We start from the raw sequence: 27162 nt of genomic DNA on the forward strand, positions 1-27162 counted from the left end.
CTTCTTATGGCAGTAATTTTGGGGTCTATAAACACTGACATTAAATTTGAAATACTGGATGGATCGTGTCAAGGAATCCTGACAGCTTTTAATTTCCTCTTGCAAGTTCCTTGCTGCTGCAGTTTCTCTCTGTTGGTATGAGCCAAAGCAGTCGAGTTTTTTGGTACTTCCTCGCTGCTTAGGACATTTCTGATCAGTGGCAGCCAGCTGGCCAGTGCCTTTACCTGTCCATCTCATATTTCTGAACATTACATCTGGGCTTCCTAATTCACCCAGACATTGTAGCTGCCCCAGAGATTTTATCTCCTCAAGTCTCTATAACCTGTAATTACTTCTTGGGAAGCCAAATGATATTAATTTTTATAGTTTTAGACAGCATACAGCTCTTAATTAAGACTATTTTGGTCCCTTTTGATTTTTGTGTGACTGTAAGAGTTCAGTTTCTTTAGCTACAGCTGTTAATCAGCTTTTAAAATCTTGCCTATTATTTCCACTGGGGAGACTGACAAAGATACCACCTGTACTTTCCTTTTTTAGACAAAGAGAACATCAGTTCTGTAACATTTTTCCCTAACCAGACCTGTTATACATTTTTACCATGAGTATCTCACTGTGCCTTTTAAGATTTCATGCTGTGTAATTATTTTAACTCTTAAAGGGTTAAAAATAAATCTGAAAGGACAAAACTAAACCAAGCAGCTAAAACTGCTCACATCAAAGCCAATACAATACAACAAGCCTCCACTGGGGACTGAAGGAAGAAGTTCTGTAACTCAGATTTTGGGGGAAAAGAAGCACAAAGTCGAAACAGAACTATTTAGAAGTGCTGAAAGGGAAAGTAACTTCTATCAAAGAGCATCTTTATAGTAAGTCAGTAACACTTGCTGCAAAAGAACTGAAACTTTGTATAAAGACTATTGTACGTAGAATACTTGTTAAATGAGTAGGAAGGGAGGAAGGAAGATGTTAAGGCAGAATCATACTGGAGGTTTGTAAGTCACAGCTAACATTTCAATGCTGCTCTTTATAATTTATACTGCTTCCTTAGGGACTTTATTAAACAGAATTTCCTCATATTTTAGATGCCTCAGTTTCTACCTTTTGCCAGGGAGCTTCACGTGCATCTCCCAGATTCTCAGACAAGTCTGGCAGCTGAAGCTCTACCCCAGATTCCCCATGTCTGGACACTGAAGTGTTTGTTTTGTAGCTGGGATGCATCTGTAGATATAACACTTCCACATCCATCCATCCATCCATCCATCCATCCATCCATCCATCCATCCATCCATCCATCCATCCATCCATCCATCCATCCATCCATCCATCCATCCCCACTGCGGTTCCTGATCATTCTCCAGCTTCTCTTCAGATCCAGATCAAGTTTATTTCCACTTGATGGGCTATATTAATCTAGTATTTAATTTTTCATTCCTGCAATCTTTAATAGACACACTGACAGTCCTGGCAGTGATGAAACATGATTTTCTGAGCAGCTTCCCCTTGTTTCTGCCAAGCCCTCCCTGCCAGTTCCCCTGTACCTCCAGCTCCTGTGGATGTTGACACCTGCAATTCAGTAACTGTTTCTGAAACCTCTTTCCCCCTGACTGTTTTCCATGACTGCCTCTTTCACATGAGGAACTGAAAAGCTTTGACAGCTGCTGAATGTTGAATTGCAGGAGATCCTTCTGCTTGGTTTGCAGAATCTCACACTCTCAAGAGTTCAGATACTGCAAAGTGAGACAACTTTCACTTTGGAGACCAATTCAAGTGGAGTTATTTTAAGCCAATGTATTCTCTGTTAACTAGAACATGTACCCCCGAGCAGGAGGAATATGTATTTTTAAAAAATGAAATCAGATTGATCAGGCTCAGCTTCAGACTCTCTAGCATGAGATTTTTATCTCCTGACTGACTAGCCAACTTCTTCCACTAGAGGTTCACTTTGCTCCCAGGTCAACTAAGTATTTTTCCAACATGATCATGTTGCACATATGCAATCTCAGTTGAATTTCCACCACCTGTTGAATCATTCCCTGTGTCCTTCCTTCCTTCTGCTTCTAATTTTCTATTCTCAGGATTCCCTTCTCCTTTAAGAGAGAATGGACAAGTATCATCATAAAGGTTTCATTCTTAGCTGGGCTGGTAGCACATTTAGCCCTCTAAAAATCTGCTTTAGAATCAGCCTGGACACAGTTCAGCATTCAAAGCATTAATAACAAACACCAACTCATTAGTGCACATCCAAGCCTCACTCTGCCTCCAGGATCTCCTGTACATTAGGCAATGCAAACTTAAAATAGATAAAAAAATACTTTAGTACGCCAACTCTATCATTCAACCAGAAGGAATGTAAAAGAGATAGGCAGAATTTTCTCCTCATAATGTCCATTACATTTTGTCTTTTACAGAATTTTACTATGCTTTGAATATTGGGATTTCACTTAAACATGGGCAGTAGTGTCAGTGTTTCCCAGAGATATTGGTTTTGATGTCATGATAAACAGCACACGTGAGGATATAAGCACAAGAAATTCAGTAATCAGTTCAAAAATAGAGAGCTGGGGAACATGAGGATCCCAAGGTCAGTGGGAGGCCACACATCTCCCCTTCTGGCAAATGACATCACTCACCTTTTGTGGGATGCCCCTTTGGAGGAGACCTGGAATCTCAGGAGAACACCCATAACTGAGAGCTTCTCAGGCAAAGCCCAGGCTCTGAGGAACTGCACATGGGAAAGAAATGGCAACAGCAATGGGTGACTGACAAAGCAACAAACCTCTTGCAAATTATTTCCAGCAACTAGTTATTGTTTTAACCTTATTCTGTGTTGAAAACTAAAGGGGAGCTGCTTACTTTATAAATGTGAGTCACCTGTGAAATTGGTTAAGAGGAGGCACTTTTGTGGTAGCTGTCAGTGCTGATGTTTGCCTTACATCATCTCACAAGAGTCCAGGCTTCTAAAAAAAAAAAAAAAAAAAAAAAAAAGGTGCTTCAGATGTGGACTCCTGCTGGCCTGTGAAATTCCCAAAGAACACCTGGGGACCAGCCTGGTTCAAGTCTTGTTGCTGTAGAAAGGGCTTACAGTGTGAGCAGCAACAAGCAGCTGGAGAACTGGAGAGGATGTTACTCTGGAAGCTTAGAAGAGCAGGTGAACTATTAGGCAAACTGTTGTGTGCCTTCCAAAACGAAACAGGCCACCAGCACCCTCCCTGAATAAACCCAACAGAACCCCCACACCATGGGAACCTTGCTACAGCCATAGGCTAGAAGAGAGATAAATTCCTTTCCTCACATGGAGAAATAATGATAATAGATCTGAATGAAAGGGTGCACACCAGACCTTGTTTTACTAATGGAGAGAGTGATACTGTAGCTGGAGGGGATTACAGCCCTCACCCCAGAGAGAAGAGGCTCCTGTTCTTTGCTTCTGGTTCAAGACCAGGCTCTCAGTAGCAGTCAGTGGCTCAGGAGTCAGTTGTTGGCTGGATTTATAGCCTCCCTCCCCCTTGCCAGCTGTTTCACTTTGCAGTTTGAGGCAGTGTTTAAGGCAGGCCATGGCCCTGCAGGTGACTCCCTGCAGCTCTACCCTTGTGCTCGAGACAATGTGAGACTGCTGCAGGTCTCACATTGTCCATCTGCAGGCTAAGGGCAAGGCTTTTTTTATGTGCTAGTTTAGAAATAACTGATGAATATCTGTAAATAAAGCTATAAAGTGGAGCTGCTTACAGCATTATTTTCCTTGTCCCACAGTCCTGGCATGGGCACAGCTTTTGCTCCATGTCTCCATGAAGGGCTCTCCCAAATGATTCTCCTCCAGCACTGAAAACAGAGGAGATTTGCAGGACACCACTGACCCAGCAAACCCTCAGCTGCTGCCACAGCAAGAAATGTCAGGAGACAGAAAACCTGCCTGCATGAACCTGGGGTTCCTGCCTACCCTGATGCTGTGTGTCTTTCTGGCACTCTATGCCTAAAACTCATTTAATTCACCAGCGGCATTTTGGGATTTCCTACATTTCCTAAATCATAACGAAAGACATCCGCTGATGGCAAAGTCTCTGGGCTCAGAGGATTATGTGGGGTAGGGCTGCCTGAGACAGCCCAAATCCACTTGAGACTGAAAAGGTGTGAGCAGTAAATAAAAGGAAATCCTGGATCACCATGTAGTGTTCACTTTGACCTCCGTTGGTCCCTTCTATATTTTGTTAAGATCATATTTCTTTACGTGCTGCCTGGCTTAAAAGCCGTCATAAATCTGTGCTGTGCAGCAAGAATAACAGGGAAGGCACCATGTAATCCAAGGTGCCCTAATTCCATCCCAGGCACTCACAGGGAGCCATAAATCACTTTGGAGAGGCCTCAGATGGGAGTACTGGGGGGAAGGCTGGAAAGGCAGCCACAGCCTGGGCCCTGCCACTGCACCCATCTGCCTTCAGGCTGAGGTGAGCACAACTGCCTCCAAAATAAAGGGTTCTGATGTCTCCAGATTGAACAGTGATCAAATCCTTCAAATACTCTTTGAGAAGCGCACCCACCTGCCTTTGGTGGGAATGCCCCATGGGATGTGCCACACACTGCAGGTGGGAGCAGGGGCTGGCTGCTGCTCATGTCCTGCATGTCCAGGATTGCCTCCCCCTGGCATCACCTGGGGGAACCAAACACCTCACCTGGCTGGGCTCACCTGGGGCCAAGCCACTCTCTCCTGTCCCAGCTGCAGACACAGCTCTGGGCAGGGAAAGCTCCACCAACATCGTGGGCCTTTCACAGGTGTCTGTGAGCAATGGATGCTTCAGGGTGTGTGCCCACACCTGTCACTGTCATATTTTCTGAAAAATTTCTTTACCCAGGATTCTTCTCCTGGGAAGCTGAGAAACCTCAGAGAAAAATGAAAACAGTAATTATCTGATTTGCTTCTCCTGTGTTTTGCTGCTTTGGAATGTGGTCTGGACATTGTTTACCAACAGCTGGTTGTTTGATTGGTTTCATGTGAATTGTTTTGACTTAATGACCAATCACAGTCAGGCTGTGTCAGACTCTGGAGTATCTTTATTTTCTTTAGTCTCTTTTAGCCTTCTGTCTGTATCCTTTCTCTATTCTTTAGTATAGTTTTAGTATAATATTCTTTTATATAATATAGATAATAAAATAATAAATTAGCCTTCTAAAAACATAGAGTCAGATTTATTCATTCCTCCCATGCAGAAAATACCACACACACCTTAACCCAAACCAATGGAGATGGAGCTCCTCCACTGGAAATCTGGGAAGAGCTGGAGCTAGGGATATGCTACCATATTCTAGACAGTAAAATCTCTTTTTCTTCACTCTAGTGGGAAAAAACTTTAAAGTGTGGAAGTTTTCCGAGGGACACTTTCCTAATAATAATTTTGCTTAAGTTTTAAAAAAAAATTGTGAATAAATTTTTGGTTTTTTCTGCCAGCTAGTGTAATATGATGGATGTAATATTTTTATAGAGTTTCTTCGTACTACGGTTAAAATTTATTAAATTTTGGAAAAGATGAGTTGTAAAGGGGAATGAAATGAGAACATACTTGTCCATTTGAATTTCTAAAGTCAGATTCTAAGTTTTGCTAAGACGCAGGAATAAAAGGTAAATCATTGAATCCTGGACAATCAAGAATTTTATTCTACTAATGGTAAAAAGGAAAAAGAGGGGAGGAAAAGAAAATACAACCAAAGTTGTGGCCATGTTGCAACTTTGGAGGAAAAAGTTGAATAAAAAGGAGGAAAAAAGTATGTTGCAACCATGAGTATCCTGTGCCAAACCTCAGCGGAGGTCACTGGAATGAGCCAGCAAGCCAAGCCTAAATAAAAATAGGACCTGTGGGATTCCCCATCTGATTTTCAAATAGTCACTGCTACACTACCATTTGTCAAGTTTGCAGGGTAGTTTTTTACCAGATGTGAGGAACACAGCCCCAAATCGGGGCTGAATCCAGAGAGAAGAGTGCATCCTTGCACATGGGAATAATCTGATCAGGAAGGATCTAAAGTCCGAGACTGGACTGAAACCTCCCAGACCCCTGAGTGCTGTGAAATGTGTTTTCATAATTTCACCACAAGTGAGATGTTTTTGTCACCAAAAGCAAGGTGTTCAAAGGACCTGTCTTACTGTGTAAAGGAAGGCTTAAACTGCCTTTTTTCACAAAAGAGAAATGCCAATTTATTGTATCAGGAACATTTTTATTTTCAGTTTAGATGTTTGCATTAAGAACCATCTAAGAGTGGTACTATTATTTGTGTTATTCAAAGTGCATCAAGTGTTTCTCACTCTCTTCCAAGTGTTAATTAATACCAGATATTATTGTGTAAACTGCTGCTCACTTTCAGTGGATTGAGAAGCCTTTTTAACACACTTTGTTTGCTTTATAAAATCTCACTTGGGCTCCTTGAGGATGGAAATATTATTGTTTACACTTGTGTAAGCAAGCTGGACAGGGAAACCCAGAGCAAGAACCTCTAGAACATGAACATAAGACACATCAGAGAATTCATTTGCAGCTGTCTCTTAAACTGGTTCCTTGTTGGGTTTTGAATTGTGTTGGAGACTGGTCATGAACACTATCCCACAACCAAACAAATTTTTGTACCATCAAGTGTTTAGCATGAGTGGTGCTCATTGTTCTACAATTAAAAGTGTCCATGTGACTTAGGAACACGGATTTATTTGAAAACCAGTGGATATTTTGGCCTAGCTTTTTGATACAGGTTTTTGATACACAGATGGGGCTGGCAGCACATGTCCTTAGGGTAGTTACTGGGGTAATCTGCAAATGTCTACCTATGCTTTAGTGTTTTGCCAAATATACTACAAATTTTTACACCGGGAAAGTGGTTTCAGGAATAAGGAGGTTTGCTCATGTTTAAAAACCCAACAAAACTGTAAGAGCCTTGAAAAGGTAGAAGAGACAGAACACTTCCCACATCCACACAGTAGAGATCCAAAGTTCAATGGTGGCTTCAATGTCAGAGAGCTGCTTAATGTCTTCTCTGTGCCTTCTCCCAAAACACCAAGCACTTTCTCCAGGGCACAGAAGGGAAGCTAATAACTGAAATCCTGGCCTCAGAGAAAATCCCATACCCATCAATTTTTACCTGGCCAGTTATAAGCAAATGTACAAGTTTTGTTCCAGCAAGATGTATTAAGCTTCTGCTTGTCAGTGAATATTTGCTGGCACACTAAATCAAAGAGAGATGCTGAAGTGGACACAGACTGAATAGAAGTGCATGCCATGATACACATTTCTCATGTGGTGTTATGTGCACTCATGATTAAGCTCCTTCCTCATACCTGATGTGTGCAACAAGCAGCATGACACCTCAAGAAGTGGTACTGCTGACTGGAGTTTTAAAAAAACCTGCCTGTTCTTCCCTTGTGATTCCAGCAAGCCAAGCTGCTGCTTACATTTGGATACAAACATTTTCAGTCTGCAGTTCTGGTAAATACTCAGTGCCCCTGAGTTGTGCTTTCACGTTTCTGGTGGAGTGTCATTAGCTGTAACGCCAGCCACTAAGGACAGCCCTGATTATCTGCAGGCTCACAAGCTGCCAAGAACAGGCACATGGTTTTGCATTTACAGTTGATCCTAGAGAGGAGAACACTATGGATATTTTTGGCCCTTTATTTTAATGGCATTGCCAGAATGACTTGAATCTGAAAACTCACAGCTCATTACCAAGAGCAAAATGCTGACCCAGGCAGAGCCAGAAGATTTGAAAACTACTTCAGAGTTGGGATCTAACAGGCTGCTGTAGAACGTGGACAGCATTTTCCCTCTGTTAACCCCAGTGTCCCAGAGAGAACATTCCCTCTGTATTTACAGAATGCAAGACTGTGCTCTCCAGCCTGTTCTGCACCCTGGAGATGCTTTAGGCTTCACACAAAGCAATCACTGCCCCAGCTTGTCTCATGTTCAAGCTGCAGCCCTGAGGCTGCAAGAAAGAGCTCAGGACCTGCAGTGCTGCATTAAGAGATGCACAACCAGAGAAATGGAGAAGATTAAAACCAGCAACAGTATTGCCTGTTCTCCTGTGGGTGTTTCAGACATGCATCAACTTTTCCTCCTATACAACAGCTTTATCTGCCTCTATGAACCCAAGTCAAAAAGCCTGCCAAACCTTTGGTAAAGGTATGAACAAAAGGCCCTGTTTTGAGGTGTTGAATGACCTCAAATACCACCTGACTCCAGATAACATGTGGCATTTTTGGACCAGAGAGGCAATAAAATACCCGCTTTAGCTTCTGACTGTACCATGAGTTATTCCATTTGCTTTCACTGTGCATGTCACAGCTCCCCCAGCTACAGAGATGAGGGAAAAGCTCTCAGGGAAGGCAGGCTTGCCTTTGCGTAGCTGGCACACAGAAACACAGGATTACACCTACCTTCAATTTTGACTCCAGTCTACAGTAACAGGCTGCTGTATAAACAAAATATATACTGATGGTTATACAAAACCAGTCTGATACCTCTGGTCTCAAGATAACTTTAAGGTTTACAGGACTCCTATTTCTGGGTGTATTTTGCACATGGCAGAATGATTTCTATGTCTACAACCAAACTCAGCACCTTGTTATATCCCCCTTCTTCCACCGATTTTTCTTGTAAGACTCTAGAGTTCATATTCTCAAAATATCTTTACTGGCAAACATTTTTTTGTCCATAGTTTTTCAGATGCATTTTGTACTTTTTAGATAGAAGAGAATTCTTTTGGGGCACTAAACATCATTAAATGAGCCTGTTATGAGAAACTGAGGGACTAAATAGATGTCTGGTTTTGGTTTTTTAATTCTCACTCTTGATTTTCATTGTTACAACTTTTCCCTTGCAATGTAAACCTTACCTGCTGAAGAATGTTGTGTGATTTAACCCAGAACTCTTTGTAAAACACTGCAAGATTCCTGAGGGAGAGGTAAGGTTGAACTAAACCAGGGTATTGTGAGTAAAGTTTGTTGCACTCAAACTTAGATGTCAAGAAAATACAAACTTCCTCAATGCAAGTTCTCAGCATTTTTTGGAACAATTTCCCCCAGTAACTTCACCCCACTAAAATGAACAAAAAATTAAACAGAACAGGAGCAGGCAAACTTTGAAATAAATAAAACTTCTTTAATTCAATTTTTCACGATAAAGACTTTAAAAATGGTAATTATTTTGCAGGCAGTTATCAAAAATCTACACTTAAAATCTAAATTTAGAGCTATTAGGGACAGGATAGCAACAACTGTATCTAGACTTACTTTGCTGGTCTCAGAAGTATATCTCAGGAGTGTATTTTAGCTCTTGTTTCTCTGTGAATTAAGACACTGAGGTTGTTATGCTGCCTATCAGGGAAGGCAGTAGGTTGTATAGTTATCTCCTGATTGGGGCAAAATCACTACCCTGAAACCACACAACCTACTACCTCATCCTGTTAGAGCATCACGTGCATCTTCTGAAGGAAACATTTCACCATTGTAAGTAAATTACCTTATCTCTCTCCAGCCCACACATTTCTTAGCCTTAGAGAGGCCATGTGTGACATCAGCCCTTCCCCACAGCTCCACCTGGGAGTCAGACAGAACTGGTGGAGGGACTGCAGAGACAGGAGAACTGCAGTGGCAAACACTGTCCCTCCCAAATGAGCAATATGTAATAAAACAGTGAGTTAAATCAGTGCCCAAAACTGACTGAAGAGACCTCTTACTTAGGGTTCAAGTATTTACCATTTCCAGGGCAGAACACGACTGACTGGGAAGACATCCTCTCAGGGTTTTGTCCAGCTCATCTCTTTGGAGTTTCTCAAACAGCCTACACCAAGTGGATTTAAACAGCTGCTGAATCAAAAGTACCATTTTATGTTTAATATGAACACAGATGCCAGAAAACAAGGGAGAGATGGATCAGCTGTTTCCAAGTGGCCACTCCCATGGCAATCCCACACAGCTGGGTGTGAGCAAATCCACTGCAGGCTGGGCTGTACCTCTGTATCCTGGCACTCACACCCCACCTGCTCTCCAAAAATGCCAGAAGGAAATGGCTTTTGAGCCTGAATGGGAAACACAGGAATCTAAACACTCTGAGGACATTTGTGTACAAGAACCAAACACACAGACAGAGCCAGAGAATGGTACAGTTGAAAAATATCTGTGTTGTCTTTTGGAGCCATCCAGCGCTGACATCACAGCCACTTCAGGAAAGACAGTAGATTGTATAGTTATCTGACAGGCAGGGCATAGCCCTAAAACTATACAACCTACTACCTCACCCCAAAGGACAGTCACATTCTGATCACAGGAAGCACAGGCTGCATTCCCAGACAGCTGGATTGCTTAGTGACAACCTAGAAGACAAAAAACTCTGGAGACAAATGTTAACAGTCTTGAATTTGAAACACTTTGCTACATACCAGTCAATGTTCTGCTTAATGAGCTCCAGTTCCATGTTTGAAATGTTTAATAGATTTGCAACTTGTGAAGTCATGTCAGTGACAAGATACACAAGGGAAACAGGATACAGCATTCATTTTTAATAACTGCACTTGTGCACTTCCAGCTCCTACATGAGTGTACCTTATCAAACCAGTTTGTCGCTTTAGGAAAGGCATCACTATGACTTAGAATGGATGCTGAATAAAGGGATTGTTTAATGTGCTTCCAGATACTTCTCCATTATCCTAATGGGGAAGAGCTGAAGGTCTCTAAGTGAATTTCCCAAGTTCTGCACAGGTAAACCCCAAAGACTGAGCAATGAATTTGTCAAGACTGTGAGGAATTGTGGCCTACTCAGCAATACTCCAAACTGAGCAGTAACCCAGCTCTGAATTGATGACCAAATTAAACACACCCCACTGTACCACACAGGCCTTGGTTAGGGGGATTAGCAGAACTGCCACTACAGCATCAGCTTCTGTAGCCTCAAACTTATGCTTGAGTTTGAGGGGGTTTTTATTCCCTGCCACCTGGTTTGATAGACAACAACACTTCTATTCAGGGTGGACATAAAGAAATGGGAATAACCGAGATATCAGTCTGTATTCGAATATAAATACTGCTTGAATAAAGAAGCAAACTTTTAAAACAAACACCCTACCTTAATCAGCGAGCTAACCTTTTGCTAGTTAATTAAAGAGCACAATAAATGCTGCATCCATCAGCCCCACCATGGATCAAGGTGAGTTGTTTCACTCAGCAAGTCTCACCCTGAGGTCACTTGGTCACACTGCAGGGGGAAGACACCATCTGCCCTGGCTTTCAGCATCACTGCTGTGGGGATCTGAAAAGAGAGGAGCAAGACAAAACACACAAATCTCAATTGCATTTCACTGCACACTGAAACAATTATAAGGTGGGTGAGAGCATGTGCAAAGCAGAGAGCAGCTTCTTTCTCCAGGAGAAGCATGCACAGCACCAACTTTCCCATTCACCTGGTACTACCACAGGTACACCACGACCCATGGGGACCCTGACTCAAAGAGACAGGCAAGAGAAAAGTATAGTGAAAAGAGAATAATTTTTATTAGATTTACTTGAATATTTAGGAACATTGCAGAGACAGGCAGAGAGAGGTATCAGGTACTTCACCTTCAAGGAACACTTTTAAGCAAAGCAGAGAAGGAAGGAGAATGCAGATATCTGATCAAATTGGATATCAATGTGTAATCTCTAAAGGACAATGTTATGTCATCAATGACATAGATCATTTCATTGTAGTGGGCTGAGAACACGTAGAAAGAGGTCACTGGCTGCTCTTAGCTGCACATGGTGCCATTTTGTTGGACAAAACAGGACAGGTGCAACTCTGACCATGCTGAGATCACTGCAAGGAAGGAAACACTGTCCAGCCCTGCATTTCACCTCTTGGAACCTCAGAGCCTTGCAAGCCAAAAAGGGTGATGTTCTTTCAATACCATACCAAAGGAATACCTTGAGAGACTTCAACATTTCATCAATATAAACCCCTGCCCAAACTGGTACCAGAAGCCTCTCTTAAGCTCTATAAAGAACCCCTTTGGAAGGCTCTCCAGCAGAAAGCCTGATAGTCTTCTCTATGTACTTAAGGGTTTTAAATCTCAGAATTTTCTCAGTACCAGCTTTTTATCATGGTCAATTACTCTCCCAATAATCCTCTGAAAAAAAACCCTACCCTGTAACTCTGTTTTTTAGATAAGACATTTCAAAAGAAACAAGTTCTTTATGTGTGCAATCAGAGATCTCAGTATTTTTCCTCAGAGCCAAGAATGTGAAGTGGAACTAAACTTCTGTGCAGTTTCAGCAAAGCTGGATGTGTTGCACAGTCACCTCTCAGAAACTGTTTTCTGTGTAAAATAAACCCTGTGCTTATATCAACAGAACAGAGTTACATAATATAATTGGAGGAAAGCTGAGTATTGTGTGACTTCAAAGTGTGACTTTTTGTAAGCATCTGTTTCATAGTGGAAGGACAAAAGCAACACAGCCTTTCAGAAGAGCAACTCTTTATGCTGGATGGTCCAGTGAAGCCAGTTCAAAGAACCAGTCTGGCTCTAAAAGGATACATTCACAGTGGTGAAAAGCCCAAACTATCACACAGACCCATCCAACTCCAATGACAGGGAATTTTGGATGAAGAACCTTTACTTACAGCTGATCTTGGTGACTCTAAGAGACATATATAGATTGAAAGAAAAGCAACATTCTGGAGTATGTTCTAGGGATTTACACTGCCTGTTTTTAATATAACTGGACTTCACTTACACTTTCGGGGGCAATATTAGGTGGGATACTGGAAAATGTTCATCCCTGTTGAAAAAATGGTGAACTTGAATTAACAATTTCTAAAGGATGCTCTTATTTTCTATGATAATGATATTAGAGAATCTTTTCTCTAGGTGCTGTGCTGATATAATGTTGCCTTAATGTATATTTCCCCACAAAAGTAGTAGTTTTTTAATTCATAATGATATTGAGATAATTACTTGTAAAGTACCATAAACTCTGTGTAACACCATTTTCTCTAAGATCTGTTATTATGGGTATTAGTAATACTCATTAGCAAACAAAAATGGAAAAGAATGTGCTTTATTCAACACCTAAAATTAATTAGTCTTCTGCTCTCACAAGCTGCCCATAAACTTAATTTAATTGACTAGATCACCAAACAAGATGAACTTTAAAATACTTAATGAAAGAAAAATCCATGTTCCTTTTCCTTCTACAAAGACGACAGGCACAAGAAATAGCTCTCTGGCAAGAGTTATGTTTCTAGTTTAACAATTGTTTAATACTAGGAAAAATATGACATTTCCATATTCCAACTCTCACTGAAAAACATCTTGGAACTGATGTTAATAAGTACCTCAGCAGTCACTTTTCAAAAGGCAGGGGGCCAAGTCTGCTATTTCTGTGATGTTACAGGAAAGCAGACAGTGTTAAAAGCAGGCTTGTTATATCACTAAAAGCCTTACTAATGGACAGACTGGGACAGCACAGAACAAGCATTCTGTGATTTCAAGGTACCTTCCCCCAAAACCTTGTGAGGGTTTACAAAGGCCAAGCCTCCCTGGCTCCCAGGAAGAAGGAGATGCCCTGGCTGGGTGCTCTTGGAGTGCACTGTGATTACCAGGGAAGGGTAATCTGGAGGCCTTCTGAGGCAGGACCTTCTCCAGCATGGCCGGGGTCTGGATGCAGGCCAGACCAGCAGTTCCCAATCTCTCTGCATGCAGTGATGATCTTCTGGATTCCCAAGGGAAGCACAGTCCCCACTCTGCTCCTACAGGCTGTTTATTCATGGTTGGAAATGTCACCTCTAAGACTGATCTGGGGGCTGTTCAGGTCCAACCCAGCTAGCTCTGGACCCCGGCCCCACAATCCTACATAGGACAAAAGTAAAAGACTGGAGGTGCTCTCCTCTGGGGGAAAAGGGGAGAATGGAACAAACCATGTGATCACTGCAAATTATCAAACAGCCAGTGCAAAAACAACAACTAAATAAACTATTTAGTGCAATACAACAGTCACCAATGGGTTCAGGAAGAGCATTGTGGGGAAAATGGCTGAGGATATGCCAAGGTGGACACTCCTGACCAAATTCAGCAGGGCTTGGATCAGGCAGAACTGTCACACCCTTCTCCTGGGGCAGGACTGTGGCAAAGCAGTATAGTGGCAGGTAACCTTCCTAGAGATTTTAGTAGAGATTACTTAGAGGATGGAAGGATTCAGTTTCCTTGGATTTATGTATGATAAACTCCACACAGTGCATTTCAAAATCTATTTTTAACTAAATATAACGAAAATGACACACTGCCTTCATATAGCATGCAAACTTCAAGAAGAAAAACCACTCTACAGACACAGATGTTGTGACTCCTGTGAAATACAACATGTACTGCAATCTCACTCATTACTTAAATACAGTTGCTTCTAAAATGGCAAACAATTGCTCCTGGGAAGATCGTATTCATGCAGATCACACAAAAATGAAATGTTAATGACAGCTCCCACAAATATTCACTAATTTTAGGGTGTTGAGTAATGGACCTTATATTTGAAAGAGCTGAGCTCACCTAACTCAGCTGACATCACCTGGATTTGCCTTAACATCTCTGAACACAAAACTGAACACTTAAACTGATCACCCTCATCTTTGACTTGATATGTGATGTCCAGCTCTCCAAAACTGCACCTTTCCCACTCCCCCTAAAGCCCTGTGAAAATAAAATCTGGGCACAGTCAATGATGCAGACAACAGTCAGAACCACAGTCTTCTGTGTCTCTCCAGCTACATACTCAGCCACCTCATCAGCAATTATTTGAGTGATATTTTAAATTCTTTTTGGATGGAAAACAACTTTACTGCACAGAAAATCTTAAATAAGCCATCTGAATTTTAAGTCAAGTGGATTTCGCTTTTTAGTACGTGGAATTCATACAGTTTCACACCTAACCTATGTCACACCACTGAGAAACAGCTATTTTTTTCAGTTCCTTATAGAAGCTAAGAAAAATGGAATAGTCACATCTTCTTAAAAAAATGCCATTCCCAATCTCTATCCACTAATTCCTTTTTGGGAAAACTGAATTTTCACTCTGAAATTGATTCAGGTCCTTGAAAATTGTTTTTTTTTTTAAAAAGACATGCAATAAGCTACTATATACAAATCCTAACTTAATTAAACACCAAGAGGTGCTTAATTCATCTGTCAGGTTAAGCCTCAACAAGAAACTAAAATTCATTTTGCAGAATGCAGCCATGCCAATAATTATAGTTGGTAGAAAAATGGCTTCTGGCCTTCCTCCCATAAGGCTTTCATTTTAAATTTTAGCCCTTAGTGAGATCAAGCAGCTGACAAGTAGGAGTGAATGAATTAGTGGTCTGGAAGCCAGGAGTAGGTCAAAGCTCCAAATAAGCCAGTGGTAGTGGATTTAGACTAAAATTCTGTATTTACATCAATGCACCCTTCCATCTGCCATCACCACAAACAGGATAAAGTTACTCGAGTGCTCTTGAAGAAGGAGCTTTATATGATGGCAGACAAGTAAATCCATCCTTTACAGACTGTTCCATTTGTGATGATCACTTCAGAGCCTGCAGCATGTGAAATTGAGGATAACATTGTATGGAAAGCTGGCATGAAATCACTGTTCTGTATAGCATGTTTGTTTTACAATATTGTTAAAAGCCTAAAATTCATTTCTATTGCAGAACAATGTTCTGGGGTCTGGACTGCATTTGGGGTTGAGCCAGTGGGCTTGGTTCAACCTGACAGACAGTAAGCCAGCAGAGGCCTGGAAGTCCACATGCACTAAAATGGAGAAAGCATTTCCACAGGCATTGCAAACCAAGCTGCAGTTTGTTTCTGGTTACTTTTGGGGTTTGGGGAGGGTGTGAGGCTGTAGACATGATCAGACAAGACTGCTTGCAAGAGCAAATGTTGTCCCTAACCCTGTTAAACATTTTTGTGTCCCTGTTAGGGGACCTTCCACAGTGAAACTGCCACTTATCGAGTTCCCTGTCTTCTTTTAGTCACTATTTTTCTTTGGTCACCAGCACAGATGCCTGTGCACTTTGTTATCACCCTGGGATGGGATGCTGTCTCAAGCTGTGTTATGATTTCAGAAGCACACACTTGTGCTCTGTTAGGATGACTTTGCCTGTGCTCTGAGCAGTTATTTTCCATTCGGAGCATTCCAAGGACACTGCCAAGAGCCTCACGCACACACTCGCCCTGCCCAGCTTTACATGAGCCTTTCAAAAGCAAGGGGGAAGCACTGAAAGCTGCCATTGGCACTTTCACACAAGGGCCCTTCTGCCCACCTGTGCCTGCATGCTGAGGGGGTGAAGGCTTTTGGAGGGTTGGGGTAAGTGGGCAGTGCTGCTGACATGGCACTCACAGGCACAAGAGAATTCCTGGTGAGTTCCAGGCTTGGGGCTCACACAGCACTGCCTGTGCTCAGCTCCACACAGCCTTCTCCTTTCTCAGGTAAATCTCCAGTGATGGACACCAGTGTAAGTTTGTGTACCTGAGACTAATTTCACTGGTTAAACATTCATGAGTGGGCTGATGGGTAGAGAGTGAGCAGATCTTTGCCAGAGCTCCTCGGTGTGCTCGGCTCTCCATGTCCATTATTCATGACGCTGCTGCTACAGGCCCTAATTTTACACAAACAGAAGTCACAAGAGAACTGTTACAAGGAGCAACTAGGAAAAGCACAGGGAAAGAGTGCCTTGTCAGTTGGCATTAAAAACATAGTTCAGTACTACATTTTCTGGTTGTGAAGCCCCTTGGGAGTCAAAATATGCAACACATTTTCTCTGAAAAAAAAAAAAGCTGAAACTTAAAATCTTGTAGATGGTGTTTAGAACCAATTTCTTCATGTCCTATGCACAACTCCATTCCAATTCCCCACATATGAAAAATACATAACCTCTTAGCTCCAAATTCATCTACCTTACAGTTCCTTTTAGCTCCTATTTAAAACCTACTAAATTCTATCTTGGCTATCATGTAAGCTATTGTTCTGTGTCTGCTCAGGGATGACAGACTCCAGAATTTAAGATCTGTTGTGCCAGAAGCAGATTAAACCTTCTCTGAAGACAGAAACATGCACATTATTACTAGGATCAACTGAGAAATACAGCAAGCAGACTTGGAGCAACTGAAATAATTGATTCCCTTCCCCTTATCAACACAAAAGATAAGAGGCATATAAAAGTACCTGCTTTTCTATCTCACAGCATTTGTAGCAAACACAGTGGACAGTATTTCAATATTTTCCTGTTGCAGAAATAAGCTTTAGGCACAGAATCCATGACATGTAAATTAAGATATACTTCACAAGACATATCTTAGTTGTGAAAGTAGGTCATGCATTTAAGGCATTTCTAGACTCTTGATGTAAATATTCTGAAAATATTTTTGTGTGTATAGAATAATATTTTAATTATTTATCAGACTTCATTCTCTAAGAACACTAAAGGAACAGATATATCTAGGAGTCCTCATAGGGAAATAAGTACTTGCAACCATTTACAACTTTATGTAGTGCACATTTTGTTCTTAATGGAACTGCATGCTTGAAGCACACCTCAAAAAAAGTTAATACAGTAGAAAAAGTTATTGTGTGAAGATCCCAGACTGCACAGTTAGAGCCTGACTAAACAATAGCATAACAATTTCAAACGTTTACTATCTTGTATTATTTTGGGACTCTTGGAATTTCCTCAAGACTGGTGCTGTTCACCTGCCTATGAGCAAGTTATTCCATGAGCAAAGTTAAAGAGGGAAAAAAAAAAAAGAGGAGAAAGCTAGAAAACAAGAGAGTCTATGTGTTTGTGATGTGAATTGAGTTTCCAGGCCAGAACTTTTATCAGGAGAATAAAAAACACCAGAGGCAATTTAAATCAGCACCACTATCGATTTATCCACTAGGTGTCACAAAATAATCACGGCAAGCAGACGAAAAGCAATTATATGTAAAATGTGTCAGTGTACTACATCAATGAAGTGCTGCTTTGAAATGAAATCTGTGATAAGAGCAGATGCAGGAAAATGTCATGGATCTCATGAATATGCATAAACTGTCAGGAGTGTATGGGAACCTGAGCCATGACACACAAAAGCTGTTGCTAACCATGGTGTATGTCATGTAATGGATTCACATACAAGCATGTAAGTGTTCCATTAAAAAAAAAAAACTCTTCCCAAATTCTAAAAGCAGGATTTCCATTCCTCAGAACTGCAAGATTTATGTTTCTTGCTTTTTAATGCTCCAGCTACTGGACAAACGTATTGTATCAGATTCTCTACATATATGTAAAAATCCCTCATGGACTACAGGGAAAAAATGCCAAGAAAACAAGTTCTGAAGGCTAAAACATATGAGGAACAAAACATAAATATTTTATCAATATTAGTATAAAATCACCACAAATGGCAAACATTGGAACTGGCAATAACATGTGACAGACACTCCTTAGATCCAGACTGTTCTTTTGGAAGGACAGGGTAGACAATTACCAAATGGTTCTGTAACCATTATTTTGTAGAAATCAACCTCTACTGCATAGATAGTATTTTTGTTCTTAAATATTCGTGGACCATTTTAAATTAGTAATTACACATAGACCTGCACTCATCCAAAATACTGAGTTCCATGAAAGGATTAAGGCTGGGCTGTTAATACAGGCAGCTTGGTGCTGCACTAAAAAATGGTTCTTTAATAACAGTAACTTTTCCTCAGAGTTGCATAAAATTTTTATGGGCCAAGTAGACTCCAGTGTGCATTTATCATTATCTGTACTCACACATAATCCAGACAATTAAAAATGCTGTAGTCACTAGCATATACAACATTATGAAGTAGAACAGGCTGTTAGATAAGAAGAGGAAACGTATCCTGAACATTTTTTATCATCCAAACAAAACAGTACCAGGGCTCTTTATGCTCTGCTGCCAAGTGCCATTGGATAAAGCCAGCCTAAGCAATGTCAAAACCCCTTCCCCCCTCTGAGAAATGCAGTAAAGGAACACATGCCCTACCAGGGCACTGTATGTTTATACTGCAGTTTGTATGTTTTATCCTGGCTGTAAAAATCAGGCTTTTCCAGGGTGTAAGCAAGCTCAAATGATAAAGTTCAGACTTTTTACATAGTTTTTCTCTGCAGGATGAGCTGTCTAAATGTCAGAGCTGGCCAACATTTTCCAAAGCTTGGAAACACCTTCTTACTTGGTGACCACAGAGAAACTTTTCTTCTGTGCAATTTTTCCTCTTTTTTTTTCAGCCACTCAGTTAAACACTTGTGCTGCCAGGAACACAGGTACAAAGCTGAGAGAAACACCTTTTGTTTGTTTGTTTGTTTGTTTGTTTCCAAAACTAGCATAACTTAATGTGTATATGCTAAAGCAGTCTGATGTTGTGAAATACCCTTTCAGAAGAATTCAGAACTATTCTCTGAGGTTCTCTCCACATTAAAACCATTATCTGGCTGTAAAGAACCCTCCAGTGATGCCCATTCAAGCTGGCAGAATTCAGAGCCTCCTGAAATCAGAAAGAATTTTGTTATAATGTAGCAAAACTGTGATTTCCCTTTAGGCAGAGCCGTACAGAAAAATGCTGAGGTTACCATTCATTACATAAACCCCTGACTCTTTGATCCCAGAAGGTGAATAGGAAGATGTACAGTATTATTAATTCCACCTAAGGAACTTTAATTGCTCCTTTTTGGTCCTTCAGTGATCCAAGTCTGCAATATTTTTTTTTTAGTCCTTGTTGTGAAAGAATCAAACAGTGACAAAATAATCCAGGTTGGAAGAGGCCCCTGAAAGCATCCAGTCCAACCTCCTGTTCAAAGCAGGTCTAATTAATTAGGTTGCTGAGGCACACACCCAATTGAATCCTGGACACCTCTAAGGATGGGGAACCCACAGCCTCTCTGAGCACCCCTTCCAGCCTTTGACCACTCTTTGGTTAAAAGATTTTCCTTCTATCTGACTGGAATTTCCTTTGTTCCGCTTGTGGGTTTCAGCATCAGGATCCCCAGCTCCTTTTCTGCAGAGCTGCTTCCTCCACAGCTGCCCCAGCCTGTTTCATTAGGATCTCACTGATGACAGTATTTACACCATTTCTCAAATTATTGATATGAAAAGGTTTTATCTTTTTTTTCTTGTATCCTAGGCCTCACTTGGCCTTGAAGTGCCATGAGCAGAACAGCTTAAGAATGTGAATGTACAGCAAATGTGCTTCCCATTAGCTCTTAATGCCATAAATCTAAAATCCTTGATACTACTGTTAGAGCAGTGCTTCCACTCAAATCTTAAAAGAAGCTTTAGACAGGATAGTAAGACTAAGCAGCCACACAAGACACTTACTGCTGCCTAGGACAGGCTTGCAAATGCACTTGGATCAGAGGTCCTGCCCCTGTGCATCACTATTCACTTACAATGGAATCATTTTAAATTACATTAAGAACTATAATCATATTCTAGTATCATTTACTTTTTCATACCCTCTGCCACCAGAAATATGCTTGAAGATATCCTTCCAGCCCCAAGTGCACTACTCTGGGAAAGTTTCCATTTAGATGAGAGCATTTACTCTCATAAATACATGCTATTTTTTAAGCTTAATTCAGTATGAATAACTGGTTCAACTTGGTGTCTGCTCATGAGTGAGCAGTTGGAAGGAACTGGTTAATCATTGTTTGCCATCTGCTTTGGAGAATCAGCACTGTACAGAACCTTTTCTGCAGCAAATAAAACCACAATGCACAAAGAGCACTAAAGGAAAATCCTGTTTTCAGCTATGGGGTGGTTCCATCAGATTTCTTGGCCAAAAATGAAGGCAGCCTCTTTCAGGTATTTGTTGTTCTCTCAGAAAGGCTCTGAATTTTCTGATCTCTCCAGTCTGTTTTATTAAAACCAACTCTAAGTTCTTCTGAACAGACAAGCCAGGACTTAAAACACTATATTGAGTCAAAAAGCACATTTGCCTCCTCACAGAAAAACATCAACATGAAAAAATAAAATTGTTTGACTATCTATGCTGCTTTCTTGGCTCATCTTCCCCATCTGGTGTGACTGACAAATGCTGTGTCATACTTGGAGAGGGAACAAAATTTCCATTTATAGATTTTGGAATCCAGGAGTTCCTAAAAAAAATTTGCTTCAAAATGAGGAAAAATATATGTGAATGATGTAAAAAAGTTCAACTTAAACACAGAAAAATTGCTGGGAAAAAGGCACTTCCTAAAACTGAGGCTTTCTTAAAATACACATTCCTAACAAGTGGCAAAAAATATCAGAAGAAATGCTGAGCATGAGAGAATCAGTACTGCTAGGCTCACTCTGATATCGAAGATCTAGCACTGGGGGCCATAATTCAGGTTATTAAAGTCCTTTTTCAAGATTGATTAAAGCTCAATTTAGAAACATCAAAAGGAAACCCAGGCTCCAATGTTCTTAATATTGAGAGGGCCAAAGACTGCAGTCTTCCATCAGAAAATCAAAATGTGTTCCTACAGGCCTTGCAAACACTGAGCTCTGAGTGTTGGTCCAAGTCCTGTTCAACCTTGGGCAGGACCAAGTGTCTGGCCTTGGGCACTTCCAGGGATGGGGCAGCCCCAGGTTCTCTGGGCAACCTGTGCCAGGGCCTCATCACCTTCACAGGGAAGAATTTCTTCCTAATGTTCAATCTAAACCTGCTCTCTGTCAGTGGGAAGCCATTCCCTGTTGTCCTGTCACTCTAGGCCCTAATCCAAAGTCCCTCTCCACCTCTCTTGGAGGCCCTTTGGCACTGGAAGGGGCTCTGAGGTCTCCCCAGAGCCTTCTCTTAAGGTTGTTTTATCCAATGACTGGGGATCTCTACTGTTGCAGATTCCTGAGACTTGACAGTGGTTTGCTATTTGAAATAACTGGTACCAACAGAGGTCTTAAAAAGAGATTATCCAGGATGCCTTTGGAGACTTTAGGGTTCCAGACTCAGTATGGTCTAATGAGCACAACAGGACTCTCTGACAGTCCTATTGGGATTTTCCCTCTGCTACAGCTGGGAGTAAGAGAAAGAAAGATTTAATTAGCACAGAAGAGCTGCATTGCCTTCCAAGTACTCAGCAAAAAAATCTTTGGAACAGGGAAGTGAGCAAGGTGGGAGAGAGGAAGGTCCTTTGGGTATGCAGTGAGCTGGATTAATTTAGCAACTGGACAATATATTTCTTTCATGATCATGAACAAATACTTAGGTCAAATTTTCAGAAAAATAAGCTCAGTTCTTCTGGCTTCTTTAGATGCTAAAATAACTCACCAGACTTTTCAAAGGCAAACTGCAACTTGGGTGTCAGTCTCCCTGGAAATGTTACAAGCTGACCCACACTGAAGACTTTCGAAGATCTATCCCTATCTGTTGAGGTTATGCATCTTAAAGTATTCACAGCTGGGCTTCACTTCCTCACCTGTAAAATATTGTGTTCCTCCTCTATGTTCTGAGGAGAACAAGTTTGTAATGCCCATGAACCAGCTTTGAGAAGCTTCAGTGCTAAGATCATCTAGGTACCTGGACTGACACAGGGCACATGTGTCACAGGGACCATCTCCTACTTCTGGCTTTGACAGGAAGGGAACTGGGATTCTACAAACCCCAAAGTCATGATCACAAGATGCCACAGATGCCAGGGTAGGTTGCTCTAAACTCAGTGAGGAGTCTGGCTGTTAGTTATGGCAATGAGGAGGGCACTTTTCACTCCTCTTAACAGGGACCAGTGCCCCTTTCTAGCATGTGTCTGTATTGAGTTCAACTGTTTGCTGTAAGGCTGTTAGACAGTATCTCTTTACAAAGCAGAGATGTTTAGATCAAGACCTGACTTTCTAGATTCAGCAATATTCTTCGACAGCCACAGGATACTTAACCAAGCAATTCAGATGCTACTTTTGAGAGATGAAAACTATGTCAATACAGACATCTAGAGTATCTTCAGAGTCCTAGATAAGTCTTAAAATACCCTGCATTTACCATAAAGGTCTCTAGCTTGCTTAAAATTTAACTAAAACATTGGACTTGGATGCAGTAGGATTAACGGGTCCACTCAAGACCAAGCTCCTGGCATTCCAGATCACCCTTGTAGCATTCCCCCAGAAGGAACACAAGTGTTTCTTGAACTTGTTATTCCAGAATAATTTGCTTCTCATTAAGGTGAGATTAGTACAGGTGAAGACATGAAGTACCTGCAGAAGTTCTCTCTTTGATCACTCACCTGCATCTAGCAGAAGTCGAGGGTCTAAGATCTTGCCAACAGGAATTCCACACAACTAATTTCACATTCTGCAGCTGTTTCTTCTGAGAAAGACCTGTCAGGAGTGGATCAATAGTTTTTTTCTGCAGGCATGAAAGAGTAGGGAAAGCAGGTTAATAATGCTAGAGTATCACCCTTAAGCTGGGCAGCAATCAGTATCACCCTTAAGCTGGGCACAGTAGAACATCTCATGTGGGCGAGTACTTTCAGCCTGTATCTATGCCAAGACAGCTATACAGGGCTGTGTTCTTGTAGACACAAGCCAAGACAGACAGAAGTCTATTCTCTGATTCTTTCCTATGGGTATCTCCCCAAGAACATCTCTGGTTGAGGATCATGTATTTTTTAGAGATATATTTTCCATAAAAATCAACAGCCTTTCTCTAGTACTCAACTCATTATTGACACCCCCCACTTTGCCACATCAACATTTTATTTGAAGTATCAGTCATAGCATCCCATCAAAATTTAATAGCCACTTTCTATAATTAAACCATATTAACTCTTGGTTTCACCTATGCTAAGGTTTATCTTTCTCCTTCTTTTAAAATTCTAATGATATTAAAAATACAACACCTTTCTACAGCATGACTCAGAGTTGCATAATATTTCTTTCTTCAGCTCATGGGAAAGGAAAAGAGATACAAACAAAGGCAGAAGAATTCTCTATCCAAGTCTATAGCTTTATACTGAATCCTGAGTGTCAAACCAATAGGGCTTTTAAGAAAAATGTCAACAACTGTAACAGTTACATAAGACATAGTTAGAAAAATACTTTGCAAGGAAAAATGACAGTTTCTGTCACTTGAGAAGATGATTTATACTTCAGCTTTAGAATGCAAGCATGTGACCTGACATTTACTAAAGAAATCAAAGAAATGTTGAACAAGATTACAAAAGGCAAAGCACTGATTGCCCTCTACCAGCAGCTCCTCTCTGTACTACAGAAAGATCTGCATAGTCTTCCTCTCAACATTATGCAAAAAAATAGAAAGGGAGGTCACAACAACAGCTCTCCCTGTTGCCACTTTGTGCTGACTTGCTCCAGTTCTGAAGGCCATCTGGTGCTGTTTGTGCTGCCTTTGTGCCTTGTGTCTCATGTTGTTCTTTATGGACAAGAAGGATTCACAGGTCACATCCAGCTGTGCTTTAAGTTTCTTTGCAGCAGAATTTGATGGTTGAAACTGCATAAAGAGTGTATAGCTGCTGCTACCAGAACATGGTGAAAAGGACACCAGATTCAGGGGGGCCCAAGTAGGAAGGACAGCAGGTCAAGTGAGCTGGGCTTCCTTACTGGTTCTATTATACACTTCCTGTAGGACTTGAAGTGGTTACCCTTGGGGCTCAGTTTTATCACTTGTTAAATGGAGATCATAATTCCCTATCTCACAGTGATACTGTGAGGCTTATTCATTAATGGGTTCAACTCAGTGCTGGGCAGATGGTCAATACAAATTTTATGCATCATTGAAGTAACATTTAACCTCAGGACTTAAGTGGCAGATAGCTTTGTGCTGGTCTCTGAGCAGTCACTGGATAAATATTAAGCATTCACTTTACAGAAAATATTTGAGAGGCATGAGTTGTTAGTAGTGCTGATTTTGCATCCCTTAAGTTACAAATTTTCAGGATGACAAATGTAAAAGGACACATTCTTCAAATGCAGTGCAAAACAGGTTCTAAGTGCATCTCCCTGTGATGGTAATAAGTGAGGAAGAGAAAATGGTAGCACTGCTGAACCAAGCATACAGTGATGAAATGAGTCCATGAAACAAGCACTTTAAGTCTCAAGAATGACCATTGATAGTATCTGGAGGGATTTCAATTTTACTGTTGGGAGAAGAGTTGTTTTTACTGGCCTCAGCCAAAAAACCAATTCATTGAATGTGATTGCCATTTACCTACAGAAACACAGCTACAATTCAGCATAGTAATGAGTTTAAAGGTGCATCTCAAAGATATTTATAACCAAATAAATATTTGCTTTGCTTAGTGTGCTAAGCACACAGTAGAAGAAAGTACTTTTCTGAACATCTTTTTCAATGTTTCTGAGGACTATTTTTAAACTTTATTGCCACAAGTAATGTACCATGAAGACCTAAGCACCAGCAAGAAATGAATCTCCAGTGTGATTACTATGTATACCTTGTAATTTCCTCTGCAGAGATGACCAATCTTCACTTCTTTAGTTTTTAACTTGCTTCCCCAGTAAGTCATTCTTTCTGTTTCTAAAGAGAGAGAAAGAAAAAAAAAGGTGTCATCTTTATGATGGAAAAAAGAGAAGAACAGACATACAGCCTTCCAAAGTCTTTTCTACAGGTTAGGATTCTGTTTCAGAAGAAGGCCAGTATCCCAAAACTTATTTTGGAAGCCTTAATTGAGGGTAAGTAGGGCATGAATAGCACTTTGTGGAGGGATGGATGACTTTACCCTCAGGGAAGCACTATGACAAGTTCCTGAGACCAGTCAATTTAATCGCTGCAAACCTTGAAAGCTTTGAGTAAAAAAAGTTTCCTCTACTTTCATAGCCAAGTGAGTTTAAAAAAAAAGTTACCAGATAAAAATATTTCAACCTTTACCCCAAAATATCATCCTTGTTTTCAGACCTTTAAAATTACTACACCAATCACCAGTAGAAAGATTAATTGTGGTCAGATTAATTGACCAATCATGGACATCAATACATCAGGTGTAAATCATTCCTAAAATGTAGCATTCAGCAGTTTAGTCTCAGTAGCCAGGGACACTAACATTTTTGATAATGCATTTGTGTCAGTAATATTTTCACATATGCCTTGTAATCATAGTCAAGTACAGAAATTACTATCTCCTACATACAGTATGGTGAAAAAATAATTCCTGTTTTCTTGCATTGTGATGGTGATAGAGCTATGGGGAACCTTAAAATCCACTCCCTCATGTCCCCACTATGAGAAGGGGAGAGGAGCTGAGATTCACAGATCCCCTCAGTGTGGATTAGGGTGAGATAGCACCCAATGTCCATAATAATACTCCAAGTCCATAATAAGCAACTCTAATGGCACAAATATTATAAAATGGTGACCCTGTCACAACTGTATCCACATAAGCTATGCACAAACACCAAATTTAGTTGAACAAGTAAACATTTGCCCTCTCAACAATTATATCCGCTTAAACTGTGCAGGAACACCACCTGTAATGGAACAAATATTCAGTAAATCTTAACCCTCTCACAAGTGAGACTGACCCTGCAATGTGCTCAAGGGCATGGTACTGATAACACCAAGGTTGTGGGTTCCACCCCTGTCCCACCTCTGGAACCCTCCCTTAGGGTGCTGGCTGAACTCACAGTGCAGTTACCTGGGCCTCATCCCTTGCACACTGCACATAAATTACTCTGGGTCATTCCAAAGAAGTGATTGTTCTCTCTCTCATCACATCACATCACATCACATTAAATGCTAAATCTATTCACTTCTTACTGCTTCTACTTCTTTTTTCCCCAGCTAATTCTGCTGCTGTTTTATGAAGAAAGGTTTCTTTTCTCCACAACAGCCTCAAAATTTGTGTACATGTAACAGTCCATTCCAAGTCAATCTTCTTGGAATACTGCTTTCCTCCAACAGAAGACACCTCCCATTTTGGCATTTCTCCCTCTCTGACCACCATAATATCCACGTGCTTCAGAACTCCTTTTGAATGTTATCCCCCAACCTCACAGGAGAAAAAATACTGCCTTTGTTTACAGAACAGAAAAACAGAGACAGAGAGAGGATGCAGCCCACTTTTACTATCCCAGTTAAGGTGATAGGATCATACAGAGTGTCCAGATACAGACAGGGTTCTTCAGAGAGAAATCTGCAGTACATTTCTAACATACATACCCTGAACCAACCCCTTAGGAGCCTCTTTTTTCTCT

At 40.9% G+C, this 27162-nt stretch overlaps 1 protein-coding gene and 1 long non-coding RNA gene across 2 annotated transcripts in view; both read right to left on the bottom strand.

Moving 5' to 3' along the window:
• Window positions 1–23340, bottom strand: part of PPARA (peroxisome proliferator activated receptor alpha) — a 76559-nt gene extending 53219 nt beyond the window's left edge. The window contains exons 1-3 of the mRNA XM_054514809.1: window positions 23223–23340; window positions 11109–11273; window positions 2631–2722 (exon numbers count right to left, since the gene is read on the bottom strand). The gene's annotated coding sequence lies outside the window, so the exon portion shown is untranslated. The remainder of the gene's footprint in view (window positions 1–2630; window positions 2723–11108; window positions 11274–23222) is intronic.
• A 2066-nt stretch (window positions 23341–25406) lies between these two features.
• LOC118697574 (uncharacterized) overlaps window positions 25407–27162 on the bottom strand; it is a 58723-nt gene continuing 56967 nt past the window's right edge. Inside the window, exon 6 of the long non-coding RNA XR_004981784.1 lies at window positions 25407–25489. This is a non-coding gene — a long non-coding RNA (uncharacterized LOC118697574). The remainder of the gene's footprint in view (window positions 25490–27162) is intronic.

The sequence above is a fragment of the Molothrus ater genome, chromosome 5, assembly GCF_012460135.2.
Source record: "Molothrus ater isolate BHLD 08-10-18 breed brown headed cowbird chromosome 5, BPBGC_Mater_1.1, whole genome shotgun sequence".
NCBI classification, from domain to species: domain Eukaryota; kingdom Metazoa; phylum Chordata; class Aves; order Passeriformes; family Icteridae; genus Molothrus; species Molothrus ater.